Here is a 15568-nt window from a genome sequence, read left to right as displayed (position 1 = left end):
AGGTCGCCCTGCAGTGCTGGCTACCCCCTCCCGCCTGCCATCCTAGCTCCCATCCAGGTACGAATTCCTATATTTCTCCCTTCCCCCTGGGGCCATAAAATTTCCCCAGCTCAGCTGCCTTGCAAGCTGGGCCTTGGCTGTAGGCTCAGCTCGGCTCGAGGCAGTTCCTGGGTCCTAAAGGGCTCCCTGAGGACAGGTGGTCCAGGTGCCAGCTCAGCCACATTCCTGACCAGCAGGGGCCCTGACTTCTAGCAGAGGGCCTTCTGTGGGGTGAGCTTGCTTCGGGCCATGGCAGGGTCCCGGCGAGGAGGAGCTTGGGCGTTCCCCGACCCCATAGACACCCAGGTCGCCCTGCAGTGCTGGTTGCCCCCTCCCGCCTGTCATTCCAGCTCCCATCCAGCAGGGGCCCTGACTTCTAGCAGAGGACCATCGGTAGGGTGAGTTTGCTTCGGGCCGTGGCAGGGTCCCGGCGAGGAGGAGTTTGGGCGTTCCCCGACCCCATAGACACCCAGGTCGCCCTGCAGTGCTGGCTGCCCCCTCCCGCCTGTCATTCCAGCTCCAATCCAGCAGGGGCCCTGAATTCTAGCAGAGGACCATCGGTGGGGTGAGTTTGATTCGGGCCGTGGCAGGGTCCCGGTGAGGAGGAGCTTGGGTGTTCCCCGACCCCATAGACGCCCAGGTCGCCCTGCAGTGCTGGCTCCCCCCTCCCGCTTGCCATCCCAGCTCCCATCCAGCAGGGGCCCTGACTTCTAGCAGAGGACCATCGGTAGGGTAAGTTTGCTTTGGGCCGTGGCAGGGTCCCGGTGAGGAGGAGCTTTGGCGTTCCCCGACCCCATAGACGCCCAGGTCGCCCTGCAGTGCTGGCTACCCGCTCCCGCCTGCCATCCCAGCTCACATCCAGGTACGAATTCCTATATTTCTCCCTTCCCCCTGGGGCCATAAAATTTTCCCCAGCTCAGCTGCCTTGCAAGCTGAGCCTGCATTGTAAGCGCATCCAGGAACAAGGGAGTGCCTGTGCTTCAATAACATGCCTGAGGAAAGGTGGGCATTCTGTCAGTGAAGTCCCTGCCCAAGAAGGGAACCTAACCCGGTAACAGAAGTTCCAATAGAGAACATTTGAAGTAAGAGATGGGCAGACACCAAGGCAAGACCTCATCCAACAATCTGAAAAACAACATGAAAACACCAGATCTCAAGGATCCTACAACAGAAGGGCTTGAACACCTTAACCCAGAAGAAGTGGAAAAAAGTGCCATTATGAAAGCAATAGAATCCCTTAAACAGGATATGAATAACTCCCTTAAAGAATTGGATGAGAAATATAACAAAAAGTTTGAAGAAATGAGTAAAGAAATAGATGAGAAATATAACAAAAAGTTTGAAGAAATAAGTAAATCCGTGAATGAGACCCTGAGAAACCAAGAAAAAACAATCAAACAAGTAAAGGAAACAGTGCAAGAATTGAAAACTGAAATGGAGGCAATGAAGAAAACACAAACGGAAAACCGGCTGGATATGGAAAACCTAGGTAAATGAACGGAGACTACAGAATCAAGCATAACCAATAGAATACAAGAGATAGAAGAACGAATCTCAGAATCTGAAGATACCATAGAGAAAATAAATGCTCTGGTCAAAGAAAACGGCAAATCCAACAAATTCGCTTCACAAAACATTCAGGAAATCTGGGACACAATAAAAAAACCAAATCTAAGAATAATAGGGATTGAAGAAGGAGAAGAACTGCAGATCAAAGGCCCAGAAAATATATTCAACAAAATTATAGAAGAAAACTTTCCCAACCTAAAGAACAATATTCCTATGAAGGTTCAAGAAGCATACAGAACACCGAATAGGCTTGATCAAAAAAAAAAATCCTCTCGCCATATAATAATCAAAACACAAAACATAAATATTAAAGAAAAAATTTTAAGAGCTGCAAAGGAAAAAGGTCAAGTAACTTATAAAGGTAAACCTATCAGGCTTACACCGGATTTCTCTATGGAAACCATGAAAACCAGAAGATCCTGGGTAGAGGTACTGCAGAAACTAAGAGACCATGGATGCAAACCCAGACTACTATACCCAGCCAAGCTATGGTTCACTATCAACGGAGAAAACAAAATATTCCAGGAAAAAAACAAATTTAAACAATACGTAGCTACTAATCCAGCCTTACAGAGAATATTAGAAGGAAAATCACTACCGAAGGAATCCAACATTCCCAACACGGCCTACAATAACTCGAACATCTAGCGACCATTCACAAGCACAAATCAAAGAAGAAAAACACATACACTCTACTACCTAAAAAAAAAAAAAAATGACCGGAGTCAACAACCACTGGTCATTAATATCACTTAATATCAATGGACTCAATTCACCTATAAAGAGGCACAGACTTAGAGATTGGATATGAAAACAGGATCCAACATTCTGCTGTTTACAAGAAACACACCTCAACCACAAAGACAGACACCTACTCAGAGTAAAGGGTTGGGAAAAGGTTTTCCAAGCAAAGGGACCTAAGAAACAAGCAGGCGTGGCCATTCTAATATCTAACAAAATCGACTTCAAACTAAAATCAATCAGAAGAGATGGAGATGGTCATTTCATACTCATAACAGGAACAACTCATCAGGAAGAAGTCACAATCCTGAATATCTATGCCCCTAATGTAAAGGCACCCACATATGTAAAAGAAACTCTTCTAGAACTCAAGGCAGTCATCAAACCACACACGTTAATAGTAGGAGACTTCAACAGTCCTCTCTCACCAATGGACAGGTCAATCAGACAGAAACCAAACAGAGAATTGAGAGATCTATTGGAGGTATTGAATCAAATGGACTTAACAGACATCTATAGAACACTCCACCCAAATAGGAAAGAATATACCTTTTTCTCTGCAGCTCATGGAACCTTCTCGAAAATTGACCACATACTCAGTAACAAAGCAAACTTCCACAGATACAAAAAAATATTATTAACTACCTGTGTCTTGTCAGATCACCATGGACTAAAATTAGAATTCAACAACAATGCTCCCCCCAGGAAGCCAACAAACTCATGGAAACTGAACAGTCAACTACTAAATCACCCCTGGGTCAAGGAAGAAATAAAGAAAGAAATTAAAGTCTTCCTTGAATTTAATGAAAACAAGGACACAACATACTCAAACCTATGGGACACTATGAAAGCAGTGCTAAGAGGAAAGTTCATAGCACTAAGTGCCCAATTAAAGAAAGCAGAGAAAGCACACATTGGAGACTTAACAGCACACTTGAAAGATCTAGGAAAAAAGAAGCTGATTCACCCAGAAGGAGTAGAAGACTGGAAATAATCAAACTGAGGGCTGAAATCAACAAAATAGAAACACAGAAAACAATCCAAAGAATCAATGAATCAAAAAGCTGGTTCTTGGAGAAAATCAACAAGATTGACAAACCCCTATCCAAATTAATCAAACGGCAGAGAGAGAACATGCAAATTAATAAGATCAGAAATGAAAAGGGGGACATAACCACAGACACAGAGGAAATTCAAAGAATCATTAGATCTTACTATGAAAGTTTATATGCCACAAAGTTGGAAAATGTAAAAGAAATGGACATTTTTTTAGATAAGTACCATATACCAAAGTTTAACCAAGAACAGGTGAACAATCTAAATAGACCTGTTAGTCGCGAAGAATTAGAAGCTGTTATCAAAAATCTCCCTACCAGGCCCAGCCGAAGACGCGTCTCAGCCGGTGGAGTCGTGGTTCCCGCGGTGTGTGAGTGAACCCGGTCCTGGTCCCCTCTCCCGCCGCCGCCATGGGCTGCACGTTGAGCGCCGAGGACAAGGTGGCGGTGGAGCGGAGCAGGATGATTGACCGCAACTTGCGGGAGGACGGGGAGAAAGCGGCCAAAGAAGTGAAGCTGCTGCTGCTCGGTGCTGGAGAATCTGGTAAAAGTACCATTGTGAAACAGATGAAAATCATTCATGAGGATGGCTATTCAGAGGACGAATGTAAACAGTACAAAGTAGTTGTCTACAGCAATACTATTCAGTCCATCATTGCAATCATACGAGCCATGGGACGGTTAAAGATTGATTTTGGGGAAGCTGCCAGAGCAGATGATGCCAGACAGTTGTTTGTCTTAGCTGGCAGTGCTGAAGAAGGAGTCATGACTTCAGAACTCGCGGGCGTGATTAAACGGCTATGGCGAGATGGTGGAGTGCAGGCTTGTTTCAGCAGATCCAGAGAATATCAGCTCAATGATTCTGCCTCATATTACCTAAATGATTTGGATAGAATATCCCAGGCCAACTACATTCCAACTCAACAAGATGTTCTTCGGACAAGAGTGAAGACTACAGGCATCGTGGAGACACACTTCACCTTCAAGGAGCTGTACTTCAAAATGTTTGATGTAGGCGGCCAAAGATCAGAATGAAAAAAGTGGATTCACTGTTTTGAGGGGGTGACAGCAATTATCTTCTGTGTGGCCCTCAGTGACTATGACCTTGTTCTGGCCGAGGATGAGGAAATGAACCGGATGCATGAAAGCATGAAACTGTTTGACAGCATTTGTAACAACAAGTGGTTTACAGACACATCAATTATCCTCTTTCTTAATAAGAAAGACCTTTTTGAGGAAAAAATAAAGAGGAGCCCGTTAACAATCTGTTACCCAGAATACACAGGTTCCAATACATACGAAGAGGCAGCTGCATACATTCAGTGCCAGTTCGAAGATTTGAACCGAAGAAAAGATACCAAGGAGATCTACACTCACTTCACCTGTGCCACAGACACCAAAAATGTGCAGTTTGTTTTTGATGCTGTTACAGATGTCATCATTAAAAACAACTTAAAGGAATGTGGACTTTATTGAGGAGTTGGGATTAGTGAAAGTTACTGCAATGAAGAGTGTTGAGACCTGACACCACCTACTGTCTCTTGGGTCAGCTGCAAGCATGACGGGACCAGGGAATGGCAGCAGCATGCAGAATCTTAGCACTCTTTAGCACAATCTTCTGTATTAGGGAATGTTTAGTTGGCATGAGGCGTTCGCGTCAGACATTGGAATTGGAACAACTGTAACGTGTGGCTGGCTCATCGAGGCATCGCTTGGATTTTCTAATCTCAAATGTTTAGGACGTGTTGACGTCAAGGTGCTGCATTCCAGAACTTAAATATGTAGCTTACTTTTTTCCTTCTTAACAAATCACCAGTAGTTAGTTTCTAAGATTTTTCTCATCAAGAGAAGAAAAACTAAAGAAATCTTACTTGTTTGCAAAAGAATCTTCTGAGAACTCAGTCTTAACTATGCACATGATGTGACCAGACATCTTGAAAATATTCCTCTTAGTAGGAGCTGTTTGTTTTTACCTCTTGGAACAGTCAGGCGTAATATTTCCGTAATTAAAATTGTTTCCTGGATATTGGAACTACGTTACTACAGCTTTTCTGAATGAAATTCATGTTACTGTCATGTTTAAAGTGCCATGGTGGCTTCTAACCAGCAATTAATTTGGAGAGTTCTACGGTTTGCTTCTAGCACTCATTTCTTAAGCTGTGGTTGAAGGTTAGCCTTGTTATTTCTAGGTGAGTACTGACTTAATGTGATAGAAACTCCGCTTCTTGGATACAGTCACACACAGGATAGCTGTCAATTAGAGATGCAGACTGCTAAATTGAGAACCAATGACTTGCTGCTACAGATCTACTAAAGTGACCACTTGATTCTTGCCTGTTTGTCTCAGTCATGGAGAATTTTGTATAAGGTGCCCCTGTTTTCCATCTTCGTGGCCTTTTTTGTTGGGAGACATCTAAATTGTATTAACAGTGCATGCTTTTCCTGTAAATGTGGTGCCAAATCCCTGCTTGCCATTGTTTTTACTGTAGTGGTGTTAATTGTAGTAGTGATCCATAGTCAGTCTGCTCTTTTTCTAAAACTTGCCTTTGGGGACTTTTTTCCACTTTGTCGTGTGTGCAGATGGTAATATGTTACAGTTGGCAGCAGTGTTAAAATGGTGAGTAGAGTCCAGGATTACTCCTGCTTGTAGCTAGTCCTTTCTGGAAACCCTGTCTTCTGTTTCCTTTTGCTCCTGCTGAGTATGCTTTGGCCTTTGAGAGTGGGTTTCAGTAGAATGGGGGTCTCTGGATTTGTGGTACTGTTCTCAAATCTAGGACTGTTATGTCCAGTCTGTGTACAAGAGGTATGAGTCATAGTCCTGCTTCCTGATTTATATTCTGCTTGTGCTGAGAGCTACGGTCCTTTTGTACAATGTATAGCAACTGTCATTGAACACTGAGTAGACCACTGAGATTGGCAAACAGAGAGTGCATTTTGAGCATTTCAGATCAGTCGTTTGAGCAGTGCCTTTTGAGGTCCAGTCTTTTTAGATTGGACCCGGTTCATCTTTTGATGACACCTCCTACTCATTTAAAAGGTTGGTGGTCAGAACAGCTTCGGAGAGCAAGCCACAGTGACCAGTGCCTTTGCCGGCAGCTTTTAAAATTTTTAATTCTCACAGGAAATCATTCTTGTGCAGACAGTATAACTATTATCTGACATGCATTTCTTTAGGTCTAGGAAAATATCATCTGAAAGAAAGAAAAGTATTGATTTTAATCAGCAATTGGCTTAATTCCCAAGTGTAGGGGTTCCTAAGTCCTACTCTGAACTTGTCTTTCCTTTGTTGTATTCTGTAATATAAAATATCTGGGAACGAGAACTAGTGAAATGTTGTTTTCATGACTTTTCTATACTTTGGGTTTAATGAAATGGTGTTGATAATTAAAATAATAGATAATCCAAGCTTAATTTAAAAAAAAAATCTCCCTACCAAAAAAAGCCCAGGACCAGATGGTTTCAATGCAGAATTCTACCAGAACTTCCAGGAAGAGCTAATACCTATACTCCTTAACGTATTCCACAATATAGAAACAGAAGAGTCATTGCCTAACTCCTTTTATGAAGCTACAGTTACCCTAATACCAAAACCACACAAAGACACAACCAAGAAAGAGAATTACAGGCCAATCTCACTCATGAACATCGACGCGAAAATTCTCAATAAAATACTGGCAAACCGAATACAAGAGCACATTAGAAAAATTATCCATTATGATCAAGTCGGCTTCATTCCAGAGATGCAGGGCTGGTTCAACATACGCAAATCTATCAATGTAATCTATCATATAAATAAACTGAAAGAAAAAAACCATATGATCATCTCACTAGATGCTGAAAAAGCATTTGACAAAATTCAACACCCATTTATGATAAAGGTGTTGGAGAGACTGGGGATACAAGGATCATACCTAAATATAATAAAAGCAATATACAGCAAGCCGACAGCTAACATCAAATTGAATGGAGAGAAACTCAAAGCCTTTCCACTAAAATCAGGAACACGGCAAGGCTGTCCACTCTCTCCATACCTCTTCAATATAGTGCTTGAAGTTCTAGCAATAGCAATAAGACAACATAAGGAGATCAAGGGGATTCGTATTGGAAAGGATGAAGTTAAACTTTCGTTATTTGCTGACGATATGATAGTTTACATAAGTGACCCCAAAAACTCTACCAAAGAACTCCTACAGCTGATAAACACCTTTAGTAACGTGGCAGGATACAAGATCAACTCCAAAAAATCAGTGGCCCTCCTATACACAAAGGATAAAGAAGCAGAGAGGGAAATCAGAGAAACATCACCTTTCATGATAGCCACAAATAGCATAAAATATCTTGGGGTTACTCTAACCAAGGAAGTGAAAGACCTATTTGACAAAAACGTTAAGTCTTTGAAGAAAGAAATTGAGGAGGATACCAGGAAATGGAAAGACCTCCCCTGCTCTTGGATTGGGAGAATCAACATAGTAAAAATGGCAATTCTACCAAAAGCAATCTATAGATTCAATGCAATCCCCATCAAAATTCCATCAAACTTCTTCACAGACCTTGAGAGAACAATAATCAAGTTTATATGGCAAAACAAAAAACCCAGGATAGCCAAAACAATCTTATACAATAAAAGAACTTCTGGAGGCATTACCATCCCTGACTTCAAACCCTATTATAGAGCTACAGTATTGAAAACAGCTTGGTATTGGCATAAGAACAGAGAAGTCGACCTATGGAATCGAATAGAAGACCCAGATATTAACCCACAAACTTATGAACACCTAATTTTCGACAAGGGAGCTAAAGGTATACAATGGAAGAAGGAAAACGTCTTTAACAAATGGTGCTGGCATAACTGGATGTCAACCTGTAAAAGAATGAAAGTAGATCCATACCTATCACCATGCACAAAAATCAAGTCCAAATGGATTAAAGACATCAACATTAATCCATCCACTTTGAACCTGATAGAAGAGAAAGTGGGAAGTAGTCTACAAGATATAGGCACAGGAGGCCTCTTCCTAAGTAGGACCCCAGCAGCACAGACAATAAGAGAAACAATGAATAAATGGGATCTACTGAAACTGAGAAGCTTCTGTAAAGCAAAGGACACTGTCAGTAGGACAAAAAGGCTGCCTTCTGACTGGGAGAAGATCTTCACCAACCCCTCATCAGACAAAGGTCTGCTCTCCAAAATATACAAAGAACTCAAGAAACTAGGCACTAAAACTCTAATTAACCCAATTAAAAAATGGGGTACTGAACTTAACAGAGAATTCACAACAGATGAACTTCGAATGGCCAGAAGACACTTAAGGTCATGCTCAACCTCCTTAGCGATCAGGGAAATGCAAATCAAAACCACTTTGAGATACCATCTTACACCTGTCAGAATAGCTAAAGTCAAAAACACCAACGATAGCCTATGCTGGAGAGGATGTGGGGTGAAGGGAACACTCATCCATTGTTGGTGGGAATGCAAACTCGTGCAGCCACTGTGGAAATCAGTGTGGCGGTTTCTCAGGAAACTGGGAGTCAACCTCCCTCAAGACCCAGCAATTCCACTCTTGGGAATATACTCTAAAGATTCCCTAACATACTTTAAAAGCATTTGTTCTACTATGTTCATAGCAGCACTATTTGTAATAGCCAGAACCTGGAAACAGCCTAGGTGCCCCTCAATAGAAGAATGGTTAAAAAAGGTGTGGAACATATACACATTAGAGTTTTACTCAGCGGTAAAAAACAATGACATCTTGAATTTTGCATGCAAATGGATGGACATAGAAAACGCTTTACTGAGTGAGGTAAGCCAGACCCAAAAAGAGGAACACGGTATGTATTCACTCATAAGTGGATTCTAACCATAATTAAAGGTCTTTGAGCCTATTATTCGTGATCCTAGAGAAGCTAAATAAGAAGATGAACCTGATGAAGATTATTTAGCTATCCACCAGGAGGTAGGAAATAGACAAGAGTCCCAGGTAACCTCGGGTGCATGGGGGGGTGGGAGGGTTGATGGAAGGGGAGAGGGTTAGAGAGAAGGGAGTAGGGGAGGAATGGGGAAAGCTCGGTGGCCTGGGATGGGGCGGGGGAGGGAGGAAGGATGAATATGGGATCAGGGAAGAATATATTTCAACTAAGGGAGTCATTTTAGGGTTTACAGGAGACTTGATTATATATGGGATCCCAGGTCCAAGGAGAGATCCCCCAGATTGTTCTCTGGACAGAGGAGAGGGTGCATGAATCGGCCGTGGCCCATAACCATACTGATGTATATTTTGCTTATCACCATAGAGTCTTCATCTGGCGAAGGATGGCGATACAGTTGGAGACCCACATTGGAGCACCGGACTGAGCCCCCCGAGATCCAAATGAGGAGCAGAAGGAGGAAGAACATGAAAAATGAAATCAGTACTGCGAGGGATGCTATCACCCACTGATACAAGGGAAAGGCTCTAATGAGAGTTTACCAAGGCCAGTTGGACTGGGACTGAAGGAGGACGTGATCTAACCAGATTCTCGGAATTTGGTCGGATTATCTGAATGTGGCTGGCCCGAAGTCTTTCTGAAAAGCCATTGACTATGATACTGGGACCTGTTTCCTCTGCATATACTGGATTTTGGGGATCCAGTCTGTTTGGACACTCACCTTCCTGGACCTGGAGGGAGGGGGGAGGAACTTGAACTTCCCACAGGGCAGGAAACCCTGACTGCCCTAAGGGACGAAGAGGGAGGAGGAGAGGGAGTGGGGGGAGTGGGAGGGTGTTGGGAAGAGGGGCGGAAATGGAAACGTTTATAATTTAATAAAATTTACTTAAAAAAAAGAAGCTAGTCCAAAAAGCAGCAAAAACTTACTTACAGAAAGAAAATATTTACATTTGCTACTGAAATTTTTACTAATATTCCTCTTGTATAAGTAGAACCATTTGTCTTTAAAAATTAGTCAGATTAAAACTAAAAAAATCTTTTAAAATCTGTGTATTGAGAAGGGAAATTGCCCTCTTTTACTTAAAAGTGTAGCTCTATGCTACCTTATTAAAATACCAGCATATATGTATATATATTAGGTACAGAAGAAATAAAAATTCTTGTCAACCCTGAGGTTAGCATATTTGTAAGGGAAGTAGTTTAAAAGTAGAGGATTATCACCTTCCCTGGAGGTGAAAGGAAGTTCCCCAGAAATAAAACATCCCTGTTAACCAAGAGGCAATTTTCCAACATGGCAAACACATACATAATCGAGTGTGCTTCAGAATGTGCAAAATAAAAACCAAAGGCCACCACAGAAACATTTGCAAATAGTTATTTAAGCATTGAATGTATGACTATTACTTAGGCTCCTGAAGATTTGCTTAATTTACTTTCCTATAGCAAAGCTTGTAAATATGGCAAAAAGTAATGTGTTCTTATATTGCTTTTGGAATTATTTCCAGTTATTACATAGTAGGTTTTCTTGGGTGTTCTAGGAACTATCTCAAAAATACATGTATCCAGAAATTATTATTATGTACATTATATCTATACGCATTCTTAAAAATATAAAAATATTGATAGTTCCATAGACTCAGTTGTCATTATTAGAATGTTTTAAAAAATATAGAATAGTCCACCTACAGCACAGACAAAAGTAAAATAGCAAAAGCACGAAAGAAATCTAAGGTCCCCACATTTTGTTACGAGTGGTGATGGAACCTTAAGAAGCATGCGATCTTTGTCAAGAATGTTCTTTGTATTTGGTTATTAGAGAGGAAGTCTCTTCGAACTTCTGTTTGCCTCTCTAGTGCTATTATAGAAATCTCATATTTCTCCAAATAATCAAAACATGAATTTTGATGTACAGGCAATGGAAAACCATTCAGTCACTAAAAGAAACAAACTACTGAAACATATAACATGGGTAAACTGCCAAAATTCTATGTTCAGCAACACAGCTGGTTTCAAAAAATTGTATACTTTGCTTTCTTTTACGTAAAGTTCTGGTAAGAAATCTCTCTTCCAGGGAGCGAAATCACTGGTTTGCAGTTTAAAAACTGGACTTGCAATTGCATGGAAAGTGTGGAAAAGAAAGTTTAGGATGAAAAATAGCTTGACTTTGGCATATGTTACACCAGAATGTATATTACCCCTATATTCCCTTAAATTCAATAAACTTGATGCTTAAATTGGCTTCACTTTTGGTGTATAGTTTAAGCATTAATTAATAAAGTAGAATTTAAATTTTATCAAAGAAAATCAAATTTGGAAAGAAAGGGTTTTTATATATACTAGCCATTTGATACATTTATGGATAATGGATTTATCATTAACAGATATCAAGAAACTGAAAAATGTCACCAAAATTTCTCACATTTGTAGATAAAGATATTGATATCCAGGAGCCATAAAGTTAGTTCACACTAAACACTTTTTGCAAATCATAGGCTAATCAGAATTCAAGTAATACCTAGTAAAGACATAGTACTTTGTATGATACAACCATTATAATCCAGTTATAAGAAATCGCGAAGTTTCCCTAATACCTACACTGACATTCTGTTTTAATATAAAATATATTGTGGTGCTAAGAAAATGTCAGGCTTTCTGACAGTAACAGCAGGGACGAAAAGAAACACACACTCTGATTTGGGAGTCTGTTGAAGCATGATCTTGATTAATTGCATCAGGAAGAATCTTATATAGGGTGTGATGTGAGTGGAGAACCTTTGAATGGGTTGAGGGGGATTAAGGAATAAGGGCCAATAATATTCTGCCACACTAGCGGTGGCTGGGCAGAGGCAGGTCTAGCTCAGGTAGTCAGAGACAGGTCTCCAAACTCCAGCCAGGCTCAGGAAGTTACACTAGGTCTCAACAAACTCAAGTTAGGCTCAGGAAGTTACCCTGGGCCTCACGTCTGGGCCTCATAAGGCCCAACAGGAAAATGGTTCAGTAGATAGAAAGCTGTTACTTGATAAATTGAGCTCAGAACATCAGAAAGTGTGTAAAGCATGTGGGACCACCATCACCATCCCAGCATTCTTTCTGATGGATAGATGACAGAGACAAGAGAATTGCCTGAAATCTCACAGGCCAAGTAGGCTTTAGGACAGATGAGGCCCAAACAATAAGAAAGTCCCTGTCTCAAATAATGTACAACGACAGAACTGACTCCTGAATGTTATCCTTTCCACGTAAATACAAGAACATGTGAAATGACTGCACACACACAGACACAGACACACACCTTCAAATAGTTCATTTCTAAGTTTCACAAATTTTTATTAAAAATTTTCTTAAGAGAACATTTGTTAAATTGTTATCTTTAACTATAGGCTTAAACTGAGAAATTTTATAATGTTTAACATAATTGCCCATTAAAACTTAGGCTGAACCATACAAACGAGATTACTTTTTACTTTATACTAGAAATTTAGAACAACAAAAAGAAAATTTTACTATGGCAATCAATGGGTTTATTGCCCAAAAGCAAATAAAAGCATGCATGGAAATACATACTATTCATGGCTTATTAAATATTCCGCTCCATTTCTTCTAGTTTACATCATGTTGCTGTGATAAACACATGTCTAGAAAAATATTTATGGAGGAAAGGGTTTATTTCATCTTACACTTTCAGGTCAAGGTTCATCACTGAGAAAAGTTGGGACTGCAACTCAGGACGTGAACATGGAGGCGGGAATTATGAAACAAACCTGATGACTGACTTGCTCCCTATCTCCCACAGCTTTCTTGCTTGTATAATCCAAGCCCACCTGCCTAGGATAATGCTGCCCACAGTGAGTTATGCCCTCCCATGTCAATTACCTATCAAACTCTTTTAAATAGACATGGCCATAGGCCAATTTGGTGGAGACAATTCTTCAACTGAGGTTCCTTCTTCCCAGGTAACTCTAGTTTGTGTCAGGTTGACAATAAAAACTAACAAGCATTCCATGTATATCATCAACTATTGTGGTTGGAATTCTTGGTAGTTTCAGTTTTCTTCCTTGGATTCAGCTAAATAAAAGTTAATTTCATCTAATCAATATGTAACTATTGTAACAATGCATAAAAGCTAATTCAATTCTAAAAAATCATAGATCTTACTCTGTCACAGACTTAACAGTTTAAAGAAGATAAACAACAAAAGCCACTGTGAGTCCTGTACCCTGAAAGTACTTCCCCATGTCCTTTTCTACATCAAACACCCACTTCTGGCCTAGAACTATAGAAGTGATTGCAAACTCGGTGGGGAATTTAAATTATGAAATCATATCCTTTCATATCGCAGGGTTCTAGGGTGCCTCACCCACCCAAGGGTTGCAGGGTTATTTATGCACAAACAACTGTACCAGCTCTTTGTTCTTGCTGCTGATGTGACACAAACAATTCCTATAACTTTTGATCTTGGATTATTAATTAATAGCTCTCTCATCGCTTTGTTCATGGTGACAGTGCTATTCTGCTTATTAAAATGACCTACCTGGTGTAATCTTCAAAATTCAAAAGTATGAATAATTGACTTCCTCCTAATTTGGCTTGGCACAGTCTCATAGTAGAAAATTTGCAGAACAACAGACTGGGACTCATACAGGCTTTCCACTTCTAAATTACAGTAACCAGTCTCTCCAAAAGAATGAAAACAGCTCAGTCTCCACATGTTAGTATGGCTGACGGAACCAAAATCCTACAGCATGGATATGCTTTGTATTACTACTCAGAGATTACTCTACACATTGGAGCACTGAGTGGGCTGAGTTTTCAGAGACTGATATACGACAATTTCCTTGATGCAGACCATAATCTCCTCCTCTAGTCTCTGCCGGTCTCCTCTTCCCAGTGACTTCACCTCTTAGTGAAGTGCTTCACCTTTGTGGAGGACGTTTATCTCACGAATTCCCCTGCCTGTCTCTTTCCTTCAGATCAACTGGACTCTCATATTTCCTCCAACTTGAGAGATTGCTTGCAATCAGACTTGATGCCTTTGTCTTAGTAGTGAGATAGATGCCCTGTGAGTAGTCTCTTGCCTTCAAAAATCTGTCATGAATTCTGATACAAATTCCCTAATCTTCAGCAGAGTAAGTGAAATTTGAAACTCTTTTCACTGTCTTCGGCAGAAGGTAGGCATCCTACTTTCTTCCCTTACTAAACGTATTTCTTTCTAAAGTTGCTTTGTCAAAGTTTTCACATCCACCCAGTGGATGCGAATTGGTTGATTATTAATACCAATAGATCTCTTATCCCACATTATTAGAACACCCAAAATAGATGTGAATAGGGGGAATGTGGTAAAGTTCTTATATTCCTTAAAATCTGGAGCCTACGGTAGAAATGACAATGAAATATCTGTGAGAACACACACATGTACACACACACACACACACAGGCTTTTATTATTTAGTTGTACTATTAAGCAAGATGGTAAGTCTCATAAGTGAAGAATAAATTAAGTGGAAAGGGACAAAATAAAGCTAAAAGTCAACCACTTCTTTCTATACACTTCAACAGCCTAGGAATATACCACACTGCGTAGCAGCTCATTACATATTTCAGACCCTTTGATACAGTATAGTTTTGTAAATATAGTAGATAGAATATGATTTTAATATTTGACTACAATGTCTTTTAAAATCCTCATTGCTTCTACTTTAGCTACTGAAACCCAAAGAAACCCTTTTCTTGCTAGAGCCATAATATGGCTTCCACATTTCTGATAAATTACCATGTTTGCACAAAGTGCCAGCTCTCTATATCCAGTTACTTCTCAAAGGTCTTGTTTTGATTCTTTCAATCTATTGAATGCTCAACGTTCCTTATTTTTTTAGGTTTTATTTTTTATTTTTTTAATTTATAAAAGTTTATTAATTTATAAAAGTTTCCATTTCTGCCCCTCCTCCAAACACCCTCCCACTCCCCCCACTCCCTCTCCTCCTCCCTCTCCATCCCTAAGAGCAGTCAGGGTTTCCTGCCCTGTGGGAAGTTCAAGTACCTCCCCCCTCCCTCCAGGCCCAGGAAGGTGAGTACCAAACAGACTGGATCCCAAAAATTCAGTATATGCAGAGGAAACAAGTCCCAGTGTCATTGTCAATGGCTTTTCAGAAAGACCCCGTGCCAGCCACATTCAGAGAATCTGGCCACATTCAGAGAATCTGGTTGGGTCACATGCTCGTTCAGTCCCAGTCCAACTGGCC

General features: G+C 40.6%; 2 pseudogenes; both read left to right on the top strand.

Annotated features, from left to right (window-relative positions):
- The first annotated feature begins 3800 nt into the window (after positions 1–3800).
- LOC148119598 (guanine nucleotide-binding protein G(i) subunit alpha-3 pseudogene) lies at positions 3801–6809 on the top strand (annotated as a pseudogene).
- LOC148119599 (guanine nucleotide-binding protein G(i) subunit alpha-3 pseudogene) lies at positions 4533–4880 on the top strand (annotated as a pseudogene).
- Positions 6810–15568: the final 8759 nt, after the last annotated feature.

This window comes from Myodes glareolus, chromosome 16 (assembly GCF_982192425.1).
Source record: "Myodes glareolus chromosome 16, mMyoGla1.1, whole genome shotgun sequence".
Lineage (NCBI taxonomy): Eukaryota > Metazoa > Chordata > Mammalia > Rodentia > Cricetidae > Myodes > Myodes glareolus.
This window is presented reverse-complemented; position numbering and strand designations above follow the sequence as displayed.